The 26,099-nt window shown below is 42.9% G+C and overlaps 1 protein-coding gene and 1 long non-coding RNA gene across 16 annotated transcripts in view; one reads left to right on the plus strand and one right to left on the minus strand.

Annotated features, from left to right (window-relative positions):
* The window catches only part of CELF4 (CUGBP Elav-like family member 4), a 696,270-nt gene that overhangs the window by 118,929 nt on the left and 551,242 nt on the right, over nucleotides 1-26,099 (minus strand). The window lies entirely within an intron of this gene.
* Nucleotides 153-22,814, plus strand: LOC132341865 (uncharacterized). The gene is made up of 3 exons (XR_009490339.1): nucleotides 153-385; nucleotides 19,510-19,758; nucleotides 22,307-22,814. It is a non-coding gene; the product is annotated as an uncharacterized LOC132341865 (long non-coding RNA).

The raw sequence follows: 26,099 nt of genomic DNA on the forward strand, positions 1-26,099 counted from the left end.
GTAAAAGTAGCATGGCTGAGTGCCCTTGACCTCTCTGAAGGACCATTATTGTCCTGATGTTTCCCTTCAGGATTAGTGAATGTGTTGTCTTGCTCATCAAGAGTTAGATAAAATCCTGGCTTTAAACCACACCTTGATCTTATATATGCCACTCGAGCTCATACCTGAGACTGTGCTATAGAACTCATGGAGGAAAGCAAAAGGGATGAGCTGGGGACAAAAGACTTCTATACACCTGCAAGAGAAGGGGCATCTCTTTGTCTTTTCAGAAGACTCAAGTGTCCAAGGCCAGGTTGGATTTGGCTTTGAACAGCCTTGTCTGGCAGAAGGGGTCCCTGACTGTGGCAAGGCTCTTGAACTGGATGATGTTTTTTCTTAACAGAAGGTGAGTCTTAATAGAGGGGAACTCAATTCCTTACCAGTATGGGCATCAGAAGGAGATGCAGCACAGTGCCATGATGGGAGCAAGACAAATATTTTTCCAGTAGTTTTCTACTGACAGTGCTCTGCTTCATCTAATTTTAATTAGACCAAAGAGCCTGAAGGATGCATATACTACAAACTGTATCAACAACAACTGGCAGTATGAGTCCATATGAAGTTTGTCTCCTGTTTTCAGTCAGTTTGTATAGATGCATCTCTGTTTTTTCAGAGAAGTGCTCTGAAGTTGGTCTTTTATTTCAGCCCTGCACAGTGCTGCTTGTACTATTGTTTTTCTCTTGCCATGGTATATTATCCATGTCAAAAGTGTTTGAAAGAGAAAATTATACACCTGGACCAAATGATTAGCAAGCATAAATCTAGGAAGCTTCCTGAAACAAGATCTTACTAGGTATAAATCAACATTACAGACATACACCATGCAATGATAGAATTATTTGTCCCACCAACACAGCTAAGGCAAGATCAGCAAATATAAAAAACTGTTATCCCATTCCTACCAATGGGAAAAGTTAATTGACTAATTCAGGGTAAAAGTCCAAGTCTCAGAAAGGTGTTTCTAACCTCTAGAGCTTTACTGTCCATGTAGTAAAAAACGACCCTCTGCAGGCTCTTTCCACCTCAGATTTCATCATTACCAATAATGCTTTTTGGCTAACAATGTTTTTTGGGGTGTGTGAAGAAAGGAGGGCTGTGAAAGCCATATCTGAACGTGGCTCTGGTCCCTATTACTGCAACAGTTCTGTAACTATGCTAAGGGGAGTCATCTCCTCCCTTCATCAGTAGCCAGGACTCAGAGAGACAGAGAGAGGCAGAGAGCGAAGGTGCTGTTTTATAGCAAGCCTTTTCTGAGCTGGAGAGCTCGCTGCGCTATTATTTTCCCTTTTCCCCTCATTTCAGGCCTTTTTTGTGTTTCATGTTTGGCCCTCGGCAGGCTGAGAGACGTGCTGACAAGTTGTAACTCTCACTCGGCTTGGCGAGGGCTTTGTTCTCTGTGTGCGTGGCACAGACTCGCTTCCTCTTTCGCAATGTGACAGCGAGCGATAACACTGACACAGAGAGCCAGCGCCGGGCTCGGCGCGCTCCCCGTGCTAAAGACCCTCTTCAGTGATCTGCAGCATCAGTCAGCAAGCAAAGATGGGCATTGCACTGGGGAAAATGTAGTCATGGCAAATTTCTCCTTTCTCCCCAAACCCCCTTAACCCCAGGCTAGTCAGCAGCTCACACGCCTGATTGTTCAAAAGGGATTTGTAGGGGTCTGGTCTCTCCCCCTCCATACCTGAGATGCCCACAGAGCTGCCCCAGGGGACTGAACCACTGTGCTGGAGCCATCCTGCTGCTGCCCCACAGCCATCCCCACAGGCTGTGTCTTGGCTAAAATGTGTGTCCTGGTGAGGGGCCAACTCTTACTACAAGGACAACAGGCAGAGCAACTGACAGCATCATAGCTTGCTTTGATGTGCATCCTCTTGTGACAAGAACCTGTCTCTGACTTCTCGCTTTAAAGTGTTTGGCATCATGTTCAAATTAGAAAAGTTTCGGAGAAAAGTGCAGTCTCTCTCCAGGTGATTAAAGTGCTCTTTCGTATATAGCCTATTTTCCCAGAAAGGATACTTCCATAAGGGCCCAAGTCTCTTGGAGCTCTCTCAGGCAAGGATTGGCACAACTTTTCAAACCTGGCACTTAGAGGCAGGTGTTTAATTTATAGAGGTTTTTTAAAAAAACTATTACAGTTTTTAAAAGATGAATGCCAGGCTTGGATCAGTTTTCTGAAGTACTCTCTCCACCAGGGTTGCCTACTAAAAATCATCTTTGTCTTTCAGGTTCTTTGTTTATATAGCAAGAGGCCTGCTAGATGGTTTTGCCCACCACCAGGCTGGGAGATGATGCTGTCTTCCTCAGTCATGCTAACCACTTTTCTACACCATTGCCTAGGTACTTTTCTAGGTTGCTGTCTTATGAAATGCAACCCCTCATTCTTTAGGCCTGTTTTGTAGCCCTATTCCACCCTGAGTCAACTTAGATTTGGTTCTGCAGAAACAGGCACATAATGTCTTAGCCAGCCAAAGCTTGTTCAGAGTGACCTAAGTGACTTAGATGACTCTGTATCAGAGTTCTGTCCTTACAATTTTCCATTTTGTGTTATCCCCAGATTTTATCAGCTGGGATATTTAATTCCACATCATTCATGACAATGCTGACTAGCGTCAGAGCTGGCTACTGATCCGTGTAGAGCCCTGCTGCAAATACCCTCACTCTATCATGGCTTCTCTTTGACAACTGCATTTTGAGATTTGTCCATTACCCACTTCTTAATCCATTTAATGTCCACCCTCTTGAACACTGTGCTCAGCAAGAACTACAAGGAAGTTCCAATTCTAGAGAACCTTTGCAGCTCAAGATAACTTATACTGATAAGGAAAACTCAATCAGTCAGTTTTGCCACGGGGAAGATAGGATCTCAAAGACACATAGCCCCTCTCCTTTCCCTTGCCTCTGGCATTGTTCCTTCTCCCAGCTTGAACAGCAGGACTTCACCTCTGCTGCAGCACCATCCTCTAACAACAGTATTTAGGTAATATTGCATTTTCCTTTCTCCAGATATTGCTATAGAATTTGGGCACAGACCTCAGTTACTTCTGTTCTTTGCTCTTGGTTATTGCAGCTTATTTTTAATGGCTGGTTCATTGGCAGGTTGTGTTTGCTATGCGGGTGTAGATGTTATCTTTGCAAATACAGTGACTCAACTATCCTAAGAAGGACCCTGTTCTTCTTTATCTTATTCTTGCCACTATTATGTCTGTGGCACCCTGGGATTAAATACCCCCTTGCAAGCTACTCCCACCAAAATTGTGAGAGCTGGAGAGACCAGCAAATAAAGGAAACCAAAGTCATAATTCCTAAGAGTGTTTCATGTAACAAGAAACACAGGACAGTTTTTTCCTTTCTCCACCTCAATGTGTTTTTTCCCTGGGAGCAAAAGTAATTGTACTGTATGCACTCAGAGGCCTCCCTGCACAGTAAAGCACTGTAAAGGCAATAGGGTTCTTATCATTCAGCTTCCCTGAACTTTTCTCTGAGCTGGAAACAAAGCCCAGGTCCCAGCTGGGACGACATTTATTTAGCATATGTAATGTTAACCAAAATATGTCAGGGAACATGCATTAAGTCCTGCTTTGTCTTTTTCAGTGTTTCATTATTGGCTTCCACTGTCTCTTTTTGAGACCTGTTCCAGCCAGGAACAGGTCTCCAGACTTGTCCCAGACTGAGGAAGATCTAGCCCTGGGTGCTTTGGTGGTCCTTGGTCTTACAGACAGTTACTTGTCCTGTCTTTTTTTCAGGTAGTAGCTCACACCATATCTAAGTGGAAGCTAGGACCCAGAGAGCAGTAGTTTGAAGGATTTGGTGCAGGCTCTCCTGAATTTTAACAAAAACACTGAAAGTTTGCCCATCAATAACCCGCTCATGAGTAGGATACAACAGTTTGTCTCTGGGTCCCTAAGGATTCACCTCACATTCAAGAGACAGCCTTTTATCTCCCTGTTTTTGCTGTTAGATGTGAGAGTAGTTCTGGGCAAACCTCTTAATTTTCATTTTTTTTTTCATCTCTTCACCTGCAATCCAGGGGAGTTTTTGCCTTGGTTGTTTTGATACCAAATTCTGAAAGAACCTGCTACCTCAGCAATGATGGCAGACTTAACGAAGGTCTAACATAGTCATTCAAGCACTGCCTAAGTATAGTAGGTGGTGGTGTTGGCTCAGATTCAGGCTTGGGGTGACACAGAAGTTAAACAGACACACAACCTGGAATAGAATCTGGGGATTGTGAGCACTTGCCTTGCAGCACAACCCCACAAAAATCATGATCCTTTCCTCTGGACTTTTCTACAGCATTTTTCAGAAGACTAGTCCATAATCCTGACTTCAGAGAGCTTTGCACAGGCTGCTTAAATTATATTAAAGTGCAAGATTTGTAGTTCAGTTCACCCAGAAAAATCGTGTGTCTGAGTGTTTGCATATGGATGCGTGCAGCGTGTGGGAGTGATTCTCTAAATAGGAGGCGAAGTGCCTATCACAGAGAATAGACCTTAAAAGGGTTTTCTGAGCTGTGAGTGAGAAACCAAAGCTGGGAAGAAAAAAATAAAGCAAAAAGACAACCTTACCACTACCACCGGCAACTCAAATTAAAAAGCAATTGTGTGTGTAAGGAAAAGGAAGATTTGAAAATACAGGGATAAATGACATTTGTTGTGAAAGCCTCCCCCTCTCCTGTCCCCAAGTGATAAGGAAATGAGCTGGATGCCAAGGGAACTTCAGGCTGGATTCAGAAGGAAACATTTTCAGGTCAAACTTCGTTTGATGCTAGCTTGGGTTCCTCCATCAACTGACATTGGGCAAAGGTGCCACTGTCATCACTTCCCAAACCTGTGTGTCCCCACAACTGGATGGAGATGTGGACAGATGCCCATGGCCAAGTGACCCTTTCATGCCTTCCCCTCCACAAACACTACCACCAAAATGCCACCCCCACCTCTGTTTTTTGTGCTGTCCAGGGGTTTCCATCCCAAGATCCTACCACTGCCTTCCAAGGAGCAAACCTTCAGGAGGGCTTAGAAAAGAGGAGAAACTGCTCTTCTCCAGGGGTGCATGTGCTACCCAGGATCCTGGCAGGAATCTCCACTGTCCTGATTCACTTTTTGGAGGAGCAGGAAGCCAGACAGTCAGTGCTGCTAACTTCTGGGCACCTGAGGGAGCTGGCACTTGTCAATCGGTGCTGATACAAGTGAGAGGGACCCAACCAAAAGGCGTGCCAGCAGGGCTGGTGGGTACCTAGCATGGGCAGACACAAACCAGCTGAAGTGTTTAAAATGCCAGAGACAGTGCAAGAGTTTATTTCCCTTGTCTATGGTGGAGTTGTGGTCATTGCCTAATCTCCATTCCCATCACCCAGTGAGTCCTCAGAAATCTCTGCATGGTGCCAGACCCTGCCCAGCATTGAGCACTGCCTTGGAGGTGTTGAAGGGCTGGCAGGATGGGGACTGCTGCTGATTTGCTTCCTTGATGCTGTTTGGGCAAGCAGCAAGGTAGGAAAGGGGGGATGATTGAAAGGAGTGGGAAAGAAGACGAAAGGGGGAAGAAAAGATAATAAGAAAGCCCCCACTGCCCTCTGCTATTGTGCTGTTCACTAGAAGACTCCCTACAGAATTACGCTGTCGTCTTGCAGGAAAGCATGTAATAACTGAAAATACAGTGTCAAAAGGAATTTTTCAGTCTTTGACAGCTCATAAATTACAGTTCGTTGACTTCTTCCTGTGTCTAGATTTAAATTAATAGGCAAGCAGATATATATTTCTTTTGCTCCTTTCTCCTGAGCAGTAGCAGTTGTGGAAGTGACGAGGTTTCTTGCATCTCTATCTCCCTTTTCCTTCTCTCCTTTCCTTACAATCTGTCTCACCCTGATGCAGGCCAGACCCTTCTCTTGAACCCCAGGGTATGGCACAGCAGCCCTCCCAACACTGCCTCTGCCCAGCACACAAGTGGGACTGCAAAGGCAAAAAAATGCTCTGTTCCCTGCAGCAAATGGACACTTTTAAAAAACAAACCCTTTCAGAGGAGATATTTGGTGGGAAATGGTCACAGGCAGCAAAGATCAGAGATAGTCAAGTAAGGAAGTCGTGGCTGTGGCATCCAAAGTGAAGGCAAGCAAAAAAGAATAGGCCTGCCTTCTAAATAAATCAAAGTGAGATGAGATGGCTATCGATGAAAAAAATCCGCATTGCCCTTTCCACAGAAATGTAGGTGCTCACCTGTAGTGAGAGTAATGGGAACTGTGACGATGGATGGATGGATGGATGGATGGATGGATGGATGGATGGATGGATGTAATAGCAAACAGACTAGACAGGAGATCATTGCTGCAGAAAGTACTCATGCCCTAAAGGGATTGCATCCCACCTTCCTTGAATTTTTGCATGCTCCATAGTAAACCTGCCAGTCTGAGCAGCTCCAGTATTTTGCTGCTGGGAGAAATGATCCAGGGGGACGGAAGCTTGCACACTGCTGATGGTGCCCTGGTGAACAGGAATGCTCAGAAGTGGAGTTTGGTGGTACATCAAAGCACGGTGGGGAGCTGTTATGCTGCAGAGGACCCCTTGTTCCTTTGTATGGTGACACATTTATGAGTTTCGGGCAAGACAACCTGAGGTCTGCCTGTGATGTTGCTCTGCAGGTTCAAGGAGGTCAGCCTGCATCAGTGATGGCTGTGAAATTCCTTGGAGGGTGTGGATTTGCAACACGTAGAGAGTGAAATGCGTCAAGTGTTTTGGGTTCAGCAGTTTGAAAAGGTCTCATGTTAAAAAGAGGTTATTAATAGTATTAATGGTTCCTGCTACAAGTTGTAGTCTGTAGCTGCCTTAGGAGCTGGGGTGAGTATTGGGATGTGCTTGGCAGCTCCTGAGAAGAGCAGCTCAGGACGCGGCTGTTTTTTGGGAGGGTGGCAATGACTCAGAGCTGGGGGCTGAACATTTTCCTTACTTGCCAAAGTAACACAAAGAAAGGGAGTGAAAAGTGCAGAGCCAGAAGGAACACAGGTCCTGGCTGCTGTGATGGAGGTCTGTGAAGGGACAAGTGTGACAATCACACATTTGAATCATCTGGAAGGTCTTGGTGTTTTCACCACCGGCTGCGTTCACACAGGCGCTGAGAGGGGGTCACGTCCCTCTGAGGAGACAAATCCTTGTGAAGCACTGGGGGTTCAGTCACCTCTTGGCTCAGCATTCCCTGTGGGATGCCCTTTGCAGTGGGGCTTGGAGGGCTAAGAAGGTGGAAAGGCAACTGAGGGGCTCTGGGGGCACGAGCTGAGTTCAGGAATGGAAGAGTAGGAGAGACAGCAGTCCCAGCTGTTTGCCCTGCAGGGAGCTCTCTGTGTGCAGTGGCACAGGGAGGTTTTTTATTGACCAACTTCCCTATGAAGTGACCACTCTTGGCGGTGTTAGGAAAAATCTCCAGGTGCTCATGGTGTCAGCTCGAGCACAGTGGCTACAATGCTGCAGGAGGGACAGAAACCCTATTTCAGCTCATGCAGGAGAGAAATTACTTAATTAGTACCTAAGGTTTCTCTTTCTGCAGTTACTTAAGGCCTGAGTTTGACTCCTTATTGGGGGCTGCTGTTTGGGTATGCTGACGTCTTGAATGGGGAAACTTCTGGCACTAGGTGCTTATTATCTGTGACTCAATTCTAGAAAACCTGTTCTGAGGAAGTCACTTATTTGTGATGCCTCATTCAAAGGGGTATGGAACACCCCAGAAATTGTGATCCTGCTTAGGGAGGTGTGAGGTGGGTGTGTGGGACAAGTGTTGTCATTTGCAGTTTAGGTGACAATTTGTGCAGCGAAGGAGAGCTATCAGTCTCTCTCACAGTCTGACACATACCTGTATCAGCACTATTTCAACTGGAGTTACTATAAAAAGAGTGTAAATTAGTCTCAAATGAGAAAATGAATTCTTTAACATATTTTCACAAGCCCACCCATATTTTCACAGGCCCTTTTCCATGGCTCCCAGTCTGCCACAGACCACGGCAGTGTAGCACTGGTTTCAGCCCATGGACACCACCACCAAAGGGACTACAGGGACAGCCAGCCTATGCCAGTCTGACTAATTTCAGCTCCTAATTGTTTCCCATCAACTTCTTGCTTCTTCCCCTCACTTGGACAGTCTAACCTGTCTGCCCCTGCAGCTGTCCCTGCCATACTCTGATGAATACTTGTTGCAATTCCCATCTTTATGATTTGCAAAGCAGCATTTTGCAGAGGACGCAAAGGCAGAAGTGACAGAAAAATAAGGCAACCTTTCAATCCATTTATCAAAGTCCTTGAATTTTCCATTTCAAGGAAACAATAAAAAATAGGGAACATAAAAATTGAATATGAATCCAGGGCATTTTAAATAAATTCAAAGGTTAACAGCAAAGCCAGTTCTCCTTGATGATAATAAAATAAAATCAGTCCTAAGACCTTTTGATTCCAAATGGATCTTGTTTATTAGGAAGAAGTAATTAAATGTACTGATAGAAGAAGAAAAACAGAGAAATATAATTATTAATTTCCTTTTTTTTGCTGTGTTACCTGGATGTTTGGTTTTGCAAAGTGCAAAAAATGGGTCCAATATGCTGTGGACAAGAGAGACCCACTTAAGCACACTCAGTGGGTCAGTCTGCATTAAGCCATGAGCTCCATTGCCCTGGAAAAAGCATCATTAGGCACAAACGAAACCCTCCAGCCTCACATGGAGATGAGAACAGGTACTGCAAGCACGAGGCAGGAACATCACAACTAGACTTGAGAGCTAAAAAGTCATGGTCACTGATTTACTGCTGCCCGTTTGACTGTCTTCTGGCTAAGGAGAAGCTTTTGTGATAGTTGCCTGGCATAATTATTCTCAAGCATATTTAAATAATGAAGCTCAGAGGTGTGATTTTTGAGCTGAGATCTCATCTATTTAGGTGTTTACAGCACAAGAGTCACAATGATGTCTCATCTTCAGGCTCAGTGAACCAAAGAGACCTTTGGGAGGTGATATTCTCCCATGTCTGTGAAATCTGTGAGGTTTGCTGTGTCTTAGTCCAGAAAGTTTGATGCAGTCTCTTCTAAGGGAAATGGTGCTGGACAACAAGGCCATGGGTCCAGTCTCCTGCTCATTAAATGTTAAAGATCCAACATAAAATGAAGACTAGATGGAATGAGCCCAGACCTCTTTGGGAAAGGGAACTGGTTAAATGCAAGGCATACAATTAATTTCCCCCCCAGGGAATTTGCAAAGGAGCCTATGAGGAATGTGGTCTATTTCAGGAATAGTTGAATAACAAACTTTTTTTTGCTGTGCTGCAAATCTCAGGCGCTTTTTATTATTGTTTTTCTGTAATTTTGATCACTCAGAGCCAAATGTCACCACTTTTTTCACTTTGTCTCCAACAATGATCCTCCAGGAGCATTGCAGCTACTTAGAATCACGTTTCTCTTTCTTTCCTTTTGTCTATCCTTCTCCTAATTTCCCTTGCTAACCTGCACCATTAACATGTTTCCCCTCCTTGCTGCCAGTGTTGGAGGTGGTCCTGGCTGTGCTCTGCTCCTTATGAGAGTGGATGATGATGCCTTCAGTGTCAAAACTGAATGTGTCTGCCTGTGACAGCCTTGGCCAGGCAGCTGGAAAAGGAAAGAGTGGAGGAGCCCATGCTGCTGTCTGTCCTTTGGTTTCAGGTCCTCTGGGTCAGGCCCACAGGAGACTGTGAGGTAGATTACACTGCCTATCTCATGACTAGGCAGAGGACTGCCATGCCCAGGGTGCACAGTCTGACATCTCTCAACATCATGAAATGTACTAATTGGCTTTTTTTGTGTGCATTTTTTTATTTAATGGTACTCTAGGACACTGAACCTGCATTTTGATCAGAGGCTGATGAGTTAAGGATATGGGGAATTAGGCTCAGCTGGGCTTCTCTGCCATGGGCTACAATAGCTTATTATAGTCTGTACAGTATTTCCAGCAAAATGCTTTGAAATCTCAGAGCACCTTCTGTGTGAGGGACAGGGAACTCTTTACCATCAAGGAGGCAATGTGGGAAAGAAAGCAGGAAGCTTTTAACCCCTGTCACTCATCTGTCTGCTTCTCAAACCAAGGCCCAGAAAATCTCCCCCTCTAGCTGATGGGATGCCTTTGCCATGACATCGTCCTGACAGCTCCACTCTCCCACCCCATCCCCTGCCCCCACACTGAAACACCCATTTTCATGTGCCTATGAGTGTGTACTTGTGTGTGTGCAGTGTATGTGTGCATTTAAACACAAGCATTTAGAGTAAAATCTTACACCACCTACTCAGCATCCCTTGGATAACCAAGTAAAAAAAAACCCAAACAAACAATGACCCAACAATCTCCCCCTTCCCAGCTGGCCTTGAGGTCCCAGCCTTAATGTCCCAGCCTTAATGTCCTACTTTCCCTGCCCTGCATTGCAGAACAAGTTGTTTGCCTTGGCATGCAGTGCAGAGGGGTTTTCAGTGCTGGATTTTGTTCTACAAGGACTAGCTGTTTCTGGGACTTGGGAAGAGACAAAATATCTATCACGCAGGATGAAAGCCAATGTCTAATTCAGGAAAACTGGCAAGGAACTGGTTTGGTGTAAGGCTATCTTAAAACTGCCTTCTGCTTCTACTAGAGCACCTGGTGCTTCTGAAAGCTTGAGTGAAAACAGGCTAAAAAATTCAGTTTCTGTTTTCTTTATCCAGTGTTGCTCTAACTGTTTCACATAATTTCATGCATTTATTTCCCCTCTGAGATGTTTCTACAACCTAACCATGTGCACATGATCTGAAAAGGGGTCTGATTCTGTTGGAGGTGATGACTCTGGGGTTCATTCCCAGCAAAGGACAAGACAGCAATATTTGCATGCCAGGGAAATGTAAAGCCAGACACCTGTATATGTCAATTGGCAGGAGATGCATAAAAGCACAGAGTGTAGTAAGGTGTGATTAAAGGAGGAAAAGGAATACTGGAAAGAAAGAGAGCGAGAAAGGCAAAAAGAAAAGAATGAACATGATGAGGGAATGATTGCACCTCTCAGTCCTACATTTTGCTTTCAGTACGGTGAAAAGAGACATGAAGAAATGTGTGTCTGATGATGTGGACATACAGAGCCAGGTCAGAGAACAGCTGGGTCTTTCATCCTCCTTTTTTGTGTGCTGCTCCACTGGCTCAGGGCAGGGCTCTGCAGAGCTGAGGGCAAGTCTTGGGGAACAGAAGAAACCCCTGTGTTTCCCTAAATCTAGCACTATGTTGGCTGCACAAAGTAGGTGGTACCTTCTATAAAGAAAGTATTAGGAAGAAATTCTTTACTGTGAGGATGTTGAGACACCTGCACAGGTTGCCTGGAAAGGCTGTGGGTATCAGGCTGGATGGGGCCTGAAGCAACCTGATGCAGTGGAAGCTGTCCCTGCCCAGGGCACTGGGTTTGAACTAGAGGATCTTTAAGGGCCATTCCAACCTGAAACATTCTATGATTCTAGTAAACTATAAAACCTCCTTTCTTTCAAGAAAGTAAAGAATAGGCAGGGTATTTTGAAATATACTGATTTTACATCACTATATTTCAAAATACTCTGCCAATTAGTTTCATGTTTTTCCTCAATTTCAGAGACAGCTCCACTGTTTTGTGGGATCCCTGAAGAGACAATCCAGGGTTTTTAGGGCAGTTTCTGGAGGGCACTGAAGCAACACCTTTGCAGCAGGGTCCAAGGACATGTTTTTGTAACTCCACACAGGGCTGTGAGTGGGAACATGCTCCTGTACTTATTGGGAATAGTTCCAGGTGAACTGATCCTGTAACTCTTGTGCCACATCCTCTCACCACAGGCACACTGGCAAAGGCTCCTGCTGTCTTGTAGAGGCACTGGAGGGGTTTGTGCACGTTGCAGCAACGTGCTCTCCATTGAACAGATCCATCCCATTGCTGCACTGGATGAAGGCAACTTCCCTCCAGGATCTTGGAGGGTCAGAAGCAATTAGCATAGTCCTTCCCACCTCCCCTGGGGGCAGGACTGGGTGTAATGTAGCCCAGGACTGATCTTGCCACGCGGTATCATCGGGGGTGACACAGCTGAGCCTCTGATGAGATGTGGGCTGACGTGTGTCAGGGAGGATCATGGCATGCTTCCCTAGGTGCCCAGGTGGATTGTGGGAATCACAAAGGAGGCAGGGGGCTTGTAAACATTTTCTAATATGGCATTTAAGACAAAAAAGAGTGAGTTGAGGCAGAACAAGACAAATTAATGTAGAATGACAACTGCCTTAAGGAAGATCAGATGTCCAAAGGAAAAATCAAAAGAATTCTTCTCTCAAGACTCCAATGTAAAGTCATAAATCTCTATTTATCTAAACATACATATGTAGGTCTGTGTGTAAATGTGCATGTTAAAGCAGGTGGCCAACTGGTGCTAAGTGGCAAAAGTCCACTGAATTAGGGAAAGAACATGAAGATGCCTAAACAGTCTTTACCTGTTTGCTTCCTTGGTTGAATGCTTTGAATTCTCTGCATATAGATGAGCATGTGCAAATATTTTTTTCACTTTCTTTTAGATCTGGGGTACAGAATTTTTTTGAAGGTGACAAGAATGACCAAAAATTAGGAAGAAAACTTATGTTTGTTTTGGATGTGATAGCTATCTGGAGATGTATATATAAGCATAGAGAGATGGAAGAATTGAATTATGTGGCTCTTGGGGCTTTGCCCGTCAGAGAGAGAAATTAAGGAAGGAACCTTCCACTGAAAACCTTCTTGGCTTTGAGTTTCTAAAACTGAAGAATTGCTTTAAAATAAAGGAGGTGGAAATACCGCAGTTTGAGAACCTTAGACACAAGATGACTAACATGCACAAACCTGCAACAGCTGAAAAAGGCAGAGTTAAGAGCTGGTGAATGTATGGGAGTTTTATATTATCAAAACCTGCTGTTCTTTTAAGTTGATTTACAAATGCTGAGATGCTTACAGACTACTCAGTGCCACAGAAGCCACTGTTGTTTCACTGTAAAAAATATGGCACTCTCAGCACATCTGCCTGCATCCAATAATTCAGTATTCATCCTCTTAATGAAGCTGTACTTCTGAGGTGAGATTTCAATGGCAGGTTAACATATTTACATTTTTTACCTGCAGATAGTCTGTCCTTTTATGTTGCCAAAGCCAGTGGAGGTATTGTTGCACAGTCAGGGGAACTCAGTACACTGCTCCATTTGCCCTGCAGTGGACTTTTGGTCAGCTGCACTGATCTCTCTTACCTAAAAATGGTCAGGCAAGCTGCTCTGAGCCAGTGCTCACCTCTTTCCAGTGAGTATGAAGGAACCCCAAAAAACTAGTTTAGACTTCACCATTAATATTCAGATGGCTAAATTTAGTGGAGAACAATCCTGCCAGTAGCACATAAACACATATAATCCTCAGTCCCTCACTGTGCCTTCCCCTATCTTCTTTCTGGATCATGTGCGTTGTAGCTTATCTAACTGATCACAAACAACCAACACAGCTGGAATAGCCAATATCAAATAGACACAGGGATTTTCTTTGTGATGAGAAATAAAAAAAAAAAAAAAATTAAAAATATGTTGTCTAATAATTACCCAAAATTACTGTTTGACGAACACATAATCTGCTTGCACATGGTGCATGATAGAAGAACAAGTCAAAAGGAAAGGGGAGAAACTATTATTTTCAAAGTATCACACCATTAACATAATATATTACTGCTACCTGCAAAACAACTTTCTTAGACAAAGAACAAAAGCACTATAAAATGTAGTGATACCTGGCAAGACACTGCAGCTCCTGAGGTTTCAAGGTATTTTAGAAAATTAATATCTTACACATATGCAGCAGGTTTCACCTGAAGATCTCAAAGCACTTTGTAAATATATATGCATTAATTAATCTTCACAGCAGCTCTATGAAATAAGCACTGTAAATATAATTATCTTGATTTTACAGATGGTTAACTTGAGACTCAGAGCACTGAAATAACTCCCCCAAGTTCACACTATGAATCAGCAGCACCATAGTGACTGGAGTCCAGTGTTGCTACTGCCACTTCTCTTTGCTAACCCAAATGACAAAAGTCCCTTTGCTTAGGGTAGCAATAGGCTCCACACAGAGAAAAGAGCTGCTCTGGGACTTCACACTTTCTAGTTGGTAAAGCATTTCCCACCCTTTGAATCAGGGACACAATAGATGCACATAGTGTTATTTATTATTAATACGCTAATTAGCATCTGCATCTTTACCACAAGAGGGATGTTATCGATGGACAGTGCTGGTGAGCAGGTCAGATCCTGCCCCAGTATTGAACATGGCCAGTTCTGGTGGCTCTTTGCTGCTTAAAAGGACTATTTCCTTAATAAGCATCTCTTAAGAAGGCACAGGCAGCAATCACACTTCCTGCACATCTTTCATCTTCATTTAGTGTGACATTCCCATTGCAGCTTGTAAATAAACTGTGTTTATCCCCACTGGGGAGAGGCACAGTTTGATATAATGTCAGCCTGAGCTACAACTGAGGAAGCTGAGCCTGCTGTGAAGGGGAGGGTCTCTCAAGCACCCACATGTGAAATATTCAGCCTGCTCTTACCTTATTAAAAAGTCAACCTGCCAGCATGTAAATGGCAGTGAACAAAAATGGGACAAAATATGGCAAACAGAGGCAGTAGTCGGGGGTAACACCTGTGTATGGAGGAGGCACTTGGGTTGTCAGAGTTGAGGGGCATCTTCAGGGGCACTTGGGTTGTCAGAGCTGAGGGGCATCATCACCTGGTGATCCTCCTTCTCCTTAAAGTAGTGAAGGTCTTTCCTAGGGTGGGTGGTGCATTTTGAAAGTATTTAAAGTGGAAATTGTTTACCATTTTCATCTAAACTAGATTCCTTAGTGTCATTCCACTCAATTTTGTTCTGTTTGGATTTGTTCTTTCCATTGAGCCCATCTCCATGAGGTACCTTTGTTTATGGCAATCTACTCTTCAAAAGTGGGTCCTGATTTTTATATTTGGTGAGAATAATATGTGTATATATATTATTTGTCCTGCTACCCTGGGATTTGGAAAGGTATTTTTACCCAGTGAGATCACAGTTTTGTCCCTTCAAAACTGTGCTGGGTCTGGGTGTCTGTGTGGGAATCATGTAGGTTCATACTCTTTCTGACTCTTCATGTCAAATGGTATCAGACCTCACCAACTTCCCCTAGTAATGGTAGCTAAACCTCCATTAGAATGTTTTAATATTCTCTTTTCTGATGTGACAGAGAACAAGATAAAAAAGCATACCCCCAAACTACAGAGACAGTAATTTGATCTGGTGAGGGTCATCAGATAGGAGCATTTTAGGCTGATGTTAAAGGCCACAGACAGCTCCCACTTCACTCCAGGGAGGCATCTCCCCTGCAGCTTGCAGACAGCTGGATGTCAGATGTTCCCCAAGGTCACTTTTCCAGGGGTCTCTGGCCACCCTTGTCCCCATAAAGACACTTGGCCCTTCTTGGGGCAGTCAGTGGGGCAGAACCTGTCTGCCTACATTTCCTCCTGGGCATTTAAGCCTGATTGAGAAGACACTCATTTTGCTGTGAAGGTTAGGATATGTCCTCCTTTCTTGCAAAATCTTGGCTGAGGAAATCAGCTGTGTGGGTGGCAAGCCCAGAGGACACAGGATTGTGAGCATCATTCCAAGCCAAATCCTGCCTTGTGTCTGCATCATGCCGCCCTCTTGCTGTTTGCAGTCCTGGGCTCTCAGTTTTCCAAAGATGTCATGCTTTCTATTTTATTTTAATAGAGGCTTAGTTTCAAATCCACTGCTCAGCTGTGCCTGCAGGGAGTTCCCAGCTGAGGCCAGTAGCAGGTGTGGGGAGACATTTGAAAGCAGGACATGTCTCCGAGCTCCCCCTGGCACACCACTGCTCTGGGGATGGATCTCGACTACAAAGGGTCCCTGAAGACAGCTCGTGCCAGTTTTACTCACTTGTCTTTAGGAAAGTACATTGAGGTGAGAGGGTAAGAGGGAAGAGAGAGAGAAAACTGAGAGGGGCCTCCAAAATCAGGGAGCACTACCCACAAACTGTCTGAAGCATCACATGATTCGTTCCCTGAAATGTTTTTCCCAAGTTTGAAAGATACCCTGAGGTAGATTGCCATATCTGCATAGATTTATTTATAAAGGGGAAGTTCTTCTACTGCGCATATCCGTGTTGATTGCCACATTGTTACAGGCACCTGGGGAATCCATAAAGGAATCAAAGAATAAGAAAAAGGTATAATGTAAAAAATTTACAAACAACAAAAGCCATAATGCATTTCCTGTGAAGTCCTGAAATAAGAATTTCTCACAAAGGAGGCCCAGGAGCAATGCTAACACATGAACACAGCTCTTGGTGTAACAGACAATCCCAGATCTACATACTAATCTAATTACCATCTTTGTTTACGTGTGGGTCCTTCCAACTACCTTACCGTCATTCCAGTTTATTGCAAACATTGATTATGTAGAGAAGCTTGAAAATCGAACACTGGACCAGAAACAGGGCTGAAAACCCACCTCATCTCCCCAAAGAGCTGTGACAACTTCAGACCTTTTCTTAGGAGCAGAGGAATTTCCTCACTGTGAGCTGGAATGCTGTTTGGCTGACACAGGCACAGCCTGCCATCCCTAGAACTGGCATTGTTTGCCAGCTGTCAAAAATGAGTTTTTTCTGGACGGCTTGGCATATGGCAAAAGTGCCACAAACCTTCTGAAAACTTGGTGCTCTTTGTCTTGTGACTGTCGCTTATGACTGGAGATGGCTTTAACTCTGAAATGTGGAACCAGTTCACCTATGCTTTCACCCAAATCTGAAACGTGGGTCCTATGATTCCACCCAAACTGGCCTTGGAGATACTCTCCTGCTGCAGGGCTGTACCACAGCTGCTGAACTCCTGCTGTTCACGGCTTTCCTACAAAGCATAAAGCACCGTGGGTTTGGGATTCTACCTTGAGTGATGACATCTGGTAAGCTTCATCGCCCTGTGCAGCCAGGCTTTTCTGCCTGAAACTGCCACGCCAGCTACATCCACGCTTTGGCTGACAGCACTTGGGGAAGTGAAAAGAGACTTCAATGCTTTGTTTTATGATTGTACAAGTTGTCAGCCTTGAGGTTCTTTGACTAACTTCTGCCTTCTCCAGGGACAAACGGTTCTGCTCAAACAATGAGAAATGCCAGTGATGCAAAACCAGAGTATAAACATCCACGTGAACTCAAAAACAGCAGGACAAGTCATGGAAGAAAAATCCATTGAAAACTACTGATACAAAGAATGTACCCCTGACTCTGGAAATCCCTGAGCTGCCAATTGCAGGAAGCCAGGAAAGAATATTGCACTTGCAATTTTCTCTCTTCTTTATGACTGACTAGGCTAGGAGATGGGATATGTGTCAGAATAAGTGTTGGTCTGATTGACTATAGTTATTCTATATTTTTTGCTGTTTTCCTTGGAAAAAGTGAATCCATGATGTTGGGATTCAAGCAAGACTAGTTCCCAGGATGGCACTACTCTTTATTGAGATGGAGGGAGAATTGGAAGAAAAGATGGTTTTGATTTTAACCTTTTTCTCCCAACAGTTGCCAAAGTGTTTGTTTTTAACCTTTTTCTCCCAACAGTTCCCAAAGTGTTTCCATGGAGAATATTTGCAGATATAATGCCCATCATTTAGAATACTCACAAGCCATAGAAATATGGGCTTCCCAGAAAAAAAAATCTCGGTGTTATTTGGTTTTTTTAACTGCAAACTCAAAAGTCAAAGCTCTTTCCAGCTGGAAGTGGGAAAAAAAAAAAAAAGCCTGATTTTAAAGGCTTTCTTTTGGTAACAAAGTGCCCTGTTTTACAAGTGGGTCTATTTGCAGCATGTGCCTGTGAAAAGGGAAGGTTGCTGCAGGTTTGAAAAAACACTGAACCGTTACAGTGACAACATGCTAATCTGGATTTGGAGGAAAATGTGCTTAAAAGACCATCAGACAGACAGAAATTTCTCTCTGTGATCACTCAACTCTATGAATCTTTTACTAGAAATTTAACTAGAGCTAGATAACAACTTCCTCCAAACTATTCAAGCCCTCAAAATATTCAGTAAGTTCTTAAGCAGCAGCTCACAATGGCTTTCTTTTATATACACAAAGATGCTACCAAACCAGGGAACTGAGCTATTCACTTCTCTACCCCCACACTCCAGTCTTGATTGATTACAGAAAGCTGAAAAGCAGCTATTGCAAAAAGAAAGGTGGTTTAACTCAGGAAGGTGAGCTGAAAGATGAGCAGATAGAGCTCGAGGTGGTTGGACTGATGTTGGATCAGGGAACTGCACAGATGAAACCTGACTTTTCAAGTCAATAACGAGGTACAGCCTTAGCAGTGTAGACAATTACTAAGATAAGATGCAGTTTTACCAATTGTACATCTGTATGTCAAGCAGAACAAATGAAATCCTTGACAGTCTCTTATAGGATACCAATCCAATTTTAAAGTGCATGGTACAGGGATGAGAGCAATAGACACAGGTTAAGATAAATCTTTCTGTTTTGCTGTGTACTTTCCCAGATAATTTATTCAGTTGTTTTATTTATTTTTTCATACTATGGAAATCTCTGTGCATGCTCCTTCCATAATAAATTTGAGCAAATATTGGTATAAGAATGGGGATTGACAGGTCAGTTCTGTCTTTCGTGATGATTCTTTTTTTTTAACTCTAAGAAACAACATGCAGATCACTGGTAGTCCAAAGCTTTGCTAATTTTGTATTAATTCATACTAATTTGATATTAATTTACACTGAGGGTATACTCCCTTGAAAGATGCAAATACTAGAGCAAAAGTTTAACATTGCTGCACAGGGTCACAGCACAGACAAGGTCCATGGCTGCAATGTATAGGGATATTAGAAACAATGAGTTTATTTCAACACGTTTTAGTTTCAAACTTTGCTTTTCTGCTGACTTAAAGTGGAGAGAGCCGGGGAAAAAACCTGCTAGGCTTAGTATCAATAAAATCACTACAGATTTCACGTGGGAGAAAGTTGTTTCCTGGCTCTGAGTTTACTGTAGCACAAGATATTGTCTAAAAGAAATACTCTAACTTCTAGCCATCACTCCAAGGTCTTCATTAGACACAAACTTTGACAGTGCTGTCAAAACATTAAATTAATCAGCTGGGATCATGACTCTACTGGTGTAAAGCAACATATTATTTTTTGAAATCTGTAGTTCTGCACCAGTTACTGCCACTACAGAAAAGGCTGTGTGTTACTGGTGTGGAAAAGCTGCTGTGTTCTACCCCAAAGGACCAGTATTTAAAGAGCAATAAGGTGTTATTTTGCACTTTTGCCTCCTGTGACCATTATGTAAATCTAAGAATTGCTTTTTCTGTGTCATTTTCCACTTCTGTTTCTCTTTGGAAAAAAACTATGTAACTTCTCCCTGTTCTCTTCAGGAAAAAGTTAATAAGTCCAAAATATTTCAGTAGGAACACAACTGCCTTCTGCTTGGATGAAAAACAAGTCCCATTTAGCTTCATCCAGATGAAAGGACTTTTCCTTTGAAATTTCCACTTCCCCCTCAACAACCATTTAGTGTCATGGAAAGCAGAATGGATGCAAGAGGAGACTGGAGCAATCAACTCAAAATCAGCCACCCTGTACCAGCTGTGGTCATCTGAGAGACACCAAAGACTTCCTCTAACATCCTCCTCAAGGAGCTGCACTAAGGAAAGGTAAGGGGATGGATCCTGCTGATTGCAACCATCAGCTGTGGGCTGGAAGCAGTGTCCCAAGTGCCCAACGTTGGAATCTCACTTTAATGTTTAATTTCGTGTTTAATTTTTAAAATTTGATTTGATCATTATCATAAACATTAAACAATATTTCCTGTTTAAATATGAATAGGCTGCATTATTTGATTGAAATGAGTGTTCAGATGGCTAATGCGTTTTATTATGGCCATAGAATTTTACTGTTATTTCCCCTCCAGCTGCTGCTGTTGCAGGGAACTCAAAGGGATTCAGTTTTCAATAAGATGGGCTCTATTGGATGGCATGGTGTGGTACACAATCTTGCCAAGAAGAGTCTTTCCCAGCCCAGGGGTACTGCTGCTGGTAGTTTTATACAGCTGATGAGTGGCTGTTATGGCTCAATGTCCATACAGGGACCTCCTCACCACCTAACGCCCCCCTGCCTCACATCTCTAATTTGCTTCTGGAATGCCAGCTCCCATCTTTGGTTATCCTGTGATAACATCCTCTATCAGCCAGTAATTGAATTTTGCAGACAAGTGTCTCACTGGTTTCTCCCATGCTGGCCCTTTATGCATGGTAGGAGCTCCTTAAAGAGAGCTGCAATCCCATCTCAGTTTCCTGAAATTTCTCCAGAACTGGTCCCCCTGCACTCACATTTGACTTTGACAACACTGTGACCATGTGTGTGCTGAAACTACTTCTCCTCTTGCTATGAAACTTTTAGTTTTCTCAACTCTGTTTTCTGGTTTTGTTTCTTCTTCTCTGCTACTCATCTTGCATTGTAAAAAGTTTGGAGTTGACCGTGCCTCTGGCTGGTCTTTGAAAGTGTACAGTCCTTCCCCATGACAAGCACTTCTCAGCACTATCTTAATTAGGGTGAGGTGGGAAACAAGAATTCCATTTAGCAGAAAATGTCAAGTTTTCATACATAATTTTTGTTCCACATCAATGACCTTTAAAATATGGTTGGACTGACATCATCACTCTTCCCCCTTGAACACCCATGAGCACAGACATCAGGATAACTCAGCAGCAAGAGTAATCTCTGCCATCAGAGTATGGGTTACACACTGGAGCACTTGCTATTGCACTAAGTCCATCCTGCAACTGGGAAATCTGTCCAAGAAAAATTATTGAATCCTCTACTTTTGTCTCCAGAGTAGGAATCACGAAAAATTAGCATTTTTTTCCCTGAAAAATTACCTCAGTCAGGGCTAATTATCATGTGGATAATAAGTGTTTAAGAAAGTCGCTCTCTAGCACAATGCTTCAATACATCCAGGCCAAATGTTACTGGAAAAGCACAGTGGGTGATGGAAGTGGAAATCGGTAGCAGTTCTCTTTGATTAAGAAAAGAAGCATTTACAACTTTGTTAAGATGAAGGTTTAGTACAGTTAACCCTTTGGAGCCATTATAATGAGGAAACAAGTACTTATTACAAGATCTTTATGAAACTCCACCAGAAAAGATGAACCCATTTCTTGTGTTGGGGAGCAAAATTCTAAGCATTTACAGATGGGGAAAAAATAGTTATAGGTCTTTGAATCCAACTTTTCTATTGAATGGAATTTCAGGTAGTTAAGGGAGGTATTCTTCTCTGACTTTTGCCATCCAGAAATTTACTTAAGCTGGCCACAGATCTACAGAAAGTGTAGGTAGATAGAAATGAACTTCCACAAAGTGATTTATTCTCATCAGTTTTAGAAGTGGATGAATGACTGTATTGGAAAATGTCTTTTCTTCCTTATTGATTGCTGAGCGTATCTCAAATGAACAGCTGAGAATAAACATCTAATCTTCCTAAGATGGAAGGTATTGTAAATGAACAAACTCCACCCTCAAATGACTTGCCCAAAATATTACAGCAAGAGTGAGACCAATAGGAATAAACTCTCCTTGTTTCCAGACCTGTGTTTTGCTGTCTGAAAAATGTTGACCTCTGCAGTTGCACTAATGAGAAAAATCTACAATCTATAACGTTTCCAATCAGGTATTTTTCAGTATCTTTTCTTTGATACCATCCCCATTTCTGATTGCTTTGAGGCCTTATAAAATGTATGTATTTTGGTACACCTGAATTTGTTTCTTTCAAAGACAGAAGCAAATTCAAAGTATGCAGAATGAGGGCAACAGTGTCAGACAGCACAGTGGAGATAACTTACAGCAATCAAAAATGAAAAAGGCTTCTTGGGATTCGTAGGTCTCTGATAATACAACGTGTCTCCCCAGTGAATATTCAAAAATATATTGCCTATCCTCATTTTTAGTGGTCTAAATAACAAGTTACATCTGTTCTCCTTGGAGGCCTGACCCACAGTCTGAGAAAATTCACAATGAGGACTTCTCTTCATTGAACTTTGTAGACATTTTATAAATCTTGTTGGACCTGATGATCTTAAAGGTTTGTTCCAACAAAAATGATTCTACGACTCTGCAAAATTCCCTTTTACTTGAACTTTGCACAAAAATAGGGCTTCTCCTGCTTCCTTGGAGAGTTTAATTGCAGACGTCAAAATTGTCTTGCAGAAATTCAAGTGTGCCCACACAAGTGTTTGACAGCTGTGGAAATTACACATTGTCCTCATGCAACAGAAGATATGTTCAGCAAAAAGGATATTTCCTGCAGAGTCTCTGAAGGTACCGGATACTATCAGTAAATAAATATGATCTATCACACAAAGGCAGACACCAGAAAACTCAGAGCTGTGACCATCTAAAGCGAATATCCACCCATGAATCTGTGTGCTCCCTGAACAAGATGTGGTCTCTGTAACAGTAGATGGATTCCTTCCTGCAGCAGGCTGAACCAGAGAAAATCACAGCAAGTCCTCTCCAGCAGCAAGACAGCGTGTGCAGCCCGCATGATTGTGGTGTTCCTGTCTTCTATGCAGATATTTACAATATGCACTTACACGGTGCTCCACAATGGCAAAACCAGGCCCTAATTGTATTTGATAATCAAATCTGCTTCTCCACTCAGGTATTGTACAGCTGGCAATTCAGAATGGATATAACAAATAGGTTTTTTTTATATATATATATATATATATATATATATATATAACCTATTTGATTTTCTTGTTTTTCCCCTAAACCCAGTGTAAAATACAGAAGGTATAAATGATCCAGGAGGCATTCCCAGAGCCAAGATGTTTATATTAATAAAAAATACTGGAAATAGGATTATGTTAATGGGAATCAGTCCCTCTTGCATTATGAAAATATCTTGTGCTCCATCATATGAGTATATTTGAAAAAGAGCTGCTTTCTCTCCCTCCTCCCTGCTTTCTGCCTGTGTTTATTACAAGGATTTTAATAGAAAGACATTCAAATTGCAACACTCACCAGCCCATGAGAATTAATTTTTTTTTTTCAGTTGCTGGTTACCATATTATTTTGTATAATTGTTGATGTCTGTCATCTATATTATCTCACCCAAAAAGGAATTGGTCTCTCTCTTTCTCTCACACACACACACACCCCTAGCACCCCCCAAAAAATAAGAATAACAACAATTGAAAATTCTAAACCCCCTTCATGAATCAGACACAATCTTGATGGAAGAAAAACAAAAGAAATAATAATAATAATAATAATAATAATAATAATAATAATAATAATAATAATAATAATAGTAATTTTTTTAAAGAGAAGAGCCCATTTAGCTACTTCATCTTCCCAGTAAGTGCATGTGTGTGGTGGATCAGATAGGCTTGATAGCAGGTGATGGGGGTCGGGGATTTGCACACACTCTGAAAGGGTTTTGATGATTGCAATTACTCGCCCAGGCTTTGACACAGCACACAATGAAAGACAACAATTAGACAACTATTATTCCTAACTGCTGATACCAAAGATGTCCACACAAAGGCAGCTCACTTTGTCACTGCATTATTCACGTTGGAGGTGCATTTGTGTATGTGAATTTGTGAAAGGTGCCCCTTGCTGTTTGTATCTGTGGCACTGTACAAATTTTCTAGATTTATGCACACTGTCTCTGTAATCTCCCTCCAAGCACACAGTCATGCAGATTGCTCCTCTGCCCCTCTCTGCAGACTTTTGCTCATGGAGAGGCAGCAGATCCTCTGGTCTGCACTCAGAGCCGACAGCAGGACTTACATCAGCATTTCTGGGGTTTCTTGGATGAAGCCCTGGATAGGTATGTGGGAGACAGGGATGTGATTTTTGTCCTGAGCTCATGTCTTTTCAGTCTCTCTGGTTCACATTTCTCTTGCAGCACCATGTGCTGAATGGTGGCTTCTGGATTTGTCTTGTTACCAAGAAGTTTACTGCTTTACTGCAGACGATTAGGACAGAAAACTTCTAAACTGATTTTAGAACAGAAACTACTCGCTCTGATCTGATCAGCAGACACAACCCAGTACTCTTGGCAAAAGCTTTAAGCAGGGAGTGTGGGGACTTCTGCTCAAGTCAGAGCACACTGGCCATTGTATGCCACTGAAGATTTTGGGATATAACTAAATGTGGTGAATTATTCCAGAATCGTCAGTTTCTAAGAACTAATATTAATAATGCTTAATAAGAGAAAGTGATTGTTAGCAAGAAGATCCAAAGTCGATTAATCTAATTTGGGCTACAGTAGTCTGACTGAAAAAAAAGGAACTAGACAGGGAATTAATTAAGAATAGTTTTTCTTTGCTAAATGTACACTATACCCTAATCTGAATGAACATATCTATATAGAGAGCCCTTTCAAGAGCCCTTTCGATTTATTTTATCCTCTGGTAAAGGGAATTCTAGTCAAATGTTGCCAAAAGGAGTTAAATCACCAGTGGGACAAGGTTCTGTGCTCTGTGCAGGAGTAGAGCTGCAGGATATGCCAGGGCCAGGTTTAGCCCTTGCTCTTGCCTTAGCTGTGTGCACAGCAGTCCTCACTGTAGATACCAGAAAGATGATCACTGCATGACTAATACATTGTTAGATTTATACTGACTAACTTAGGTCATGTGAAATCCCAAAGCAAAAGCAAGTTAGCCACAATTTTACAATCAATCATGTTTTTAATTGATTTACTGCTGAATCATCAGGATGAAAACATCCATTGAGCCCTGCAACACGCTCATATCTCCTGACAGTAAACATTTATTCATGGAGGTTCTTGGACTGCACTGAGAATTCCTTGCAGGAAAGTCAGTCACAATGAAATGAAATGCAAGTGTACCCATTAATGACCAAATCATAAGATACAACAATAATAAAAAAAAACAAGAGTAATAAACCTCTCCAGGGAATAGCATCTTTATTAATGAAGCAAATAATCAATAGGCCATTGTTTGAAAGTGATGCTTGTTGCATGACTGCTTAGATGGAGACTTGAGTAACAGCAGCATCCTGAAAAATGTATCTTGAAAGTAGATGCTCCGTGGGAATCATTTGAGAATCTAGGAAATTTAGGAGTTTTTTTTGCTGATGGTAAAGATTTGCAAATCTACACATTTTGTCTCCTCAGAAAAGCAGCGCCCAACTTTTTCTAGCCCCTAAAATCCAGGTTGTGGTTTACCACCAGGAAATAGCAATTTGGGTACCAAAAGTAGTGAAGCTGCAGGAAATTGAGACCCCAGGAAGATGCTCAGATGATCCCCTTGTGCTGACATCTGTGTTTCCATCAGTCCTTGTTATGCTTAGGAGACTGAAGGGGGAAAACATGAAAATCAGTGAGCAGGGAGTTGTTTTGCAGCAGCTTATGTGACTCCCAGAGTTGAGATCTTTCAGCCAGGGGTTTCTCCTCTCATGGGAAGAGAAGGGACAAGGAGGAGAGGTGGGGTGAAACTCCAGTGCCATATTCTTCCCTTTGCATGCTTGCCTTGCTGGTGTCCCTTCATCGAGGCTGTTTCACCCAAGGAGCCAGATGTGGAGGTTTCCTAACACAAATGCATTTGGCCTGAGTCAAGGCAGTTCCTTGTCATAAGTCTCTGGGGCTTTCTTTGGGGAAGCTGGAGTTGTTAACAGCACGTCTGGCTTTGCCAGCTTTCGGAATGGTTGCACCAGGTAGCAGGTGACAGGGCTCGTCACTGTTTGTCCTACATGTCAAGTGGGGAGCAAGGGAGACGGAGCCTCAGAGTTCAGGGCCAGGTAGATGTAGTTTGCCTCCTGCCATCTCATAAACTGTCCAGGCTTCCTTCACGTCCCCAGCAGGGTTTCCAGCCACAGACATCCCCGAGACCTGGCAGAGTGGTGACAGCCCTGCTGCTGGGCCCGTGGACATGCAGCAGAGTGGGCAGGGAATTTGCAGGGACTCCTGCAGAAGGACAGAATGCAAATAGGGCACTGGGGGTGCTTGTGCTGGTGAAGCATGTGG

The sequence above is a fragment of the Haemorhous mexicanus genome, chromosome Z (assembly GCF_027477595.1).
Source record: "Haemorhous mexicanus isolate bHaeMex1 chromosome Z, bHaeMex1.pri, whole genome shotgun sequence".
NCBI classification, from domain to species: domain Eukaryota; kingdom Metazoa; phylum Chordata; class Aves; order Passeriformes; family Fringillidae; genus Haemorhous; species Haemorhous mexicanus.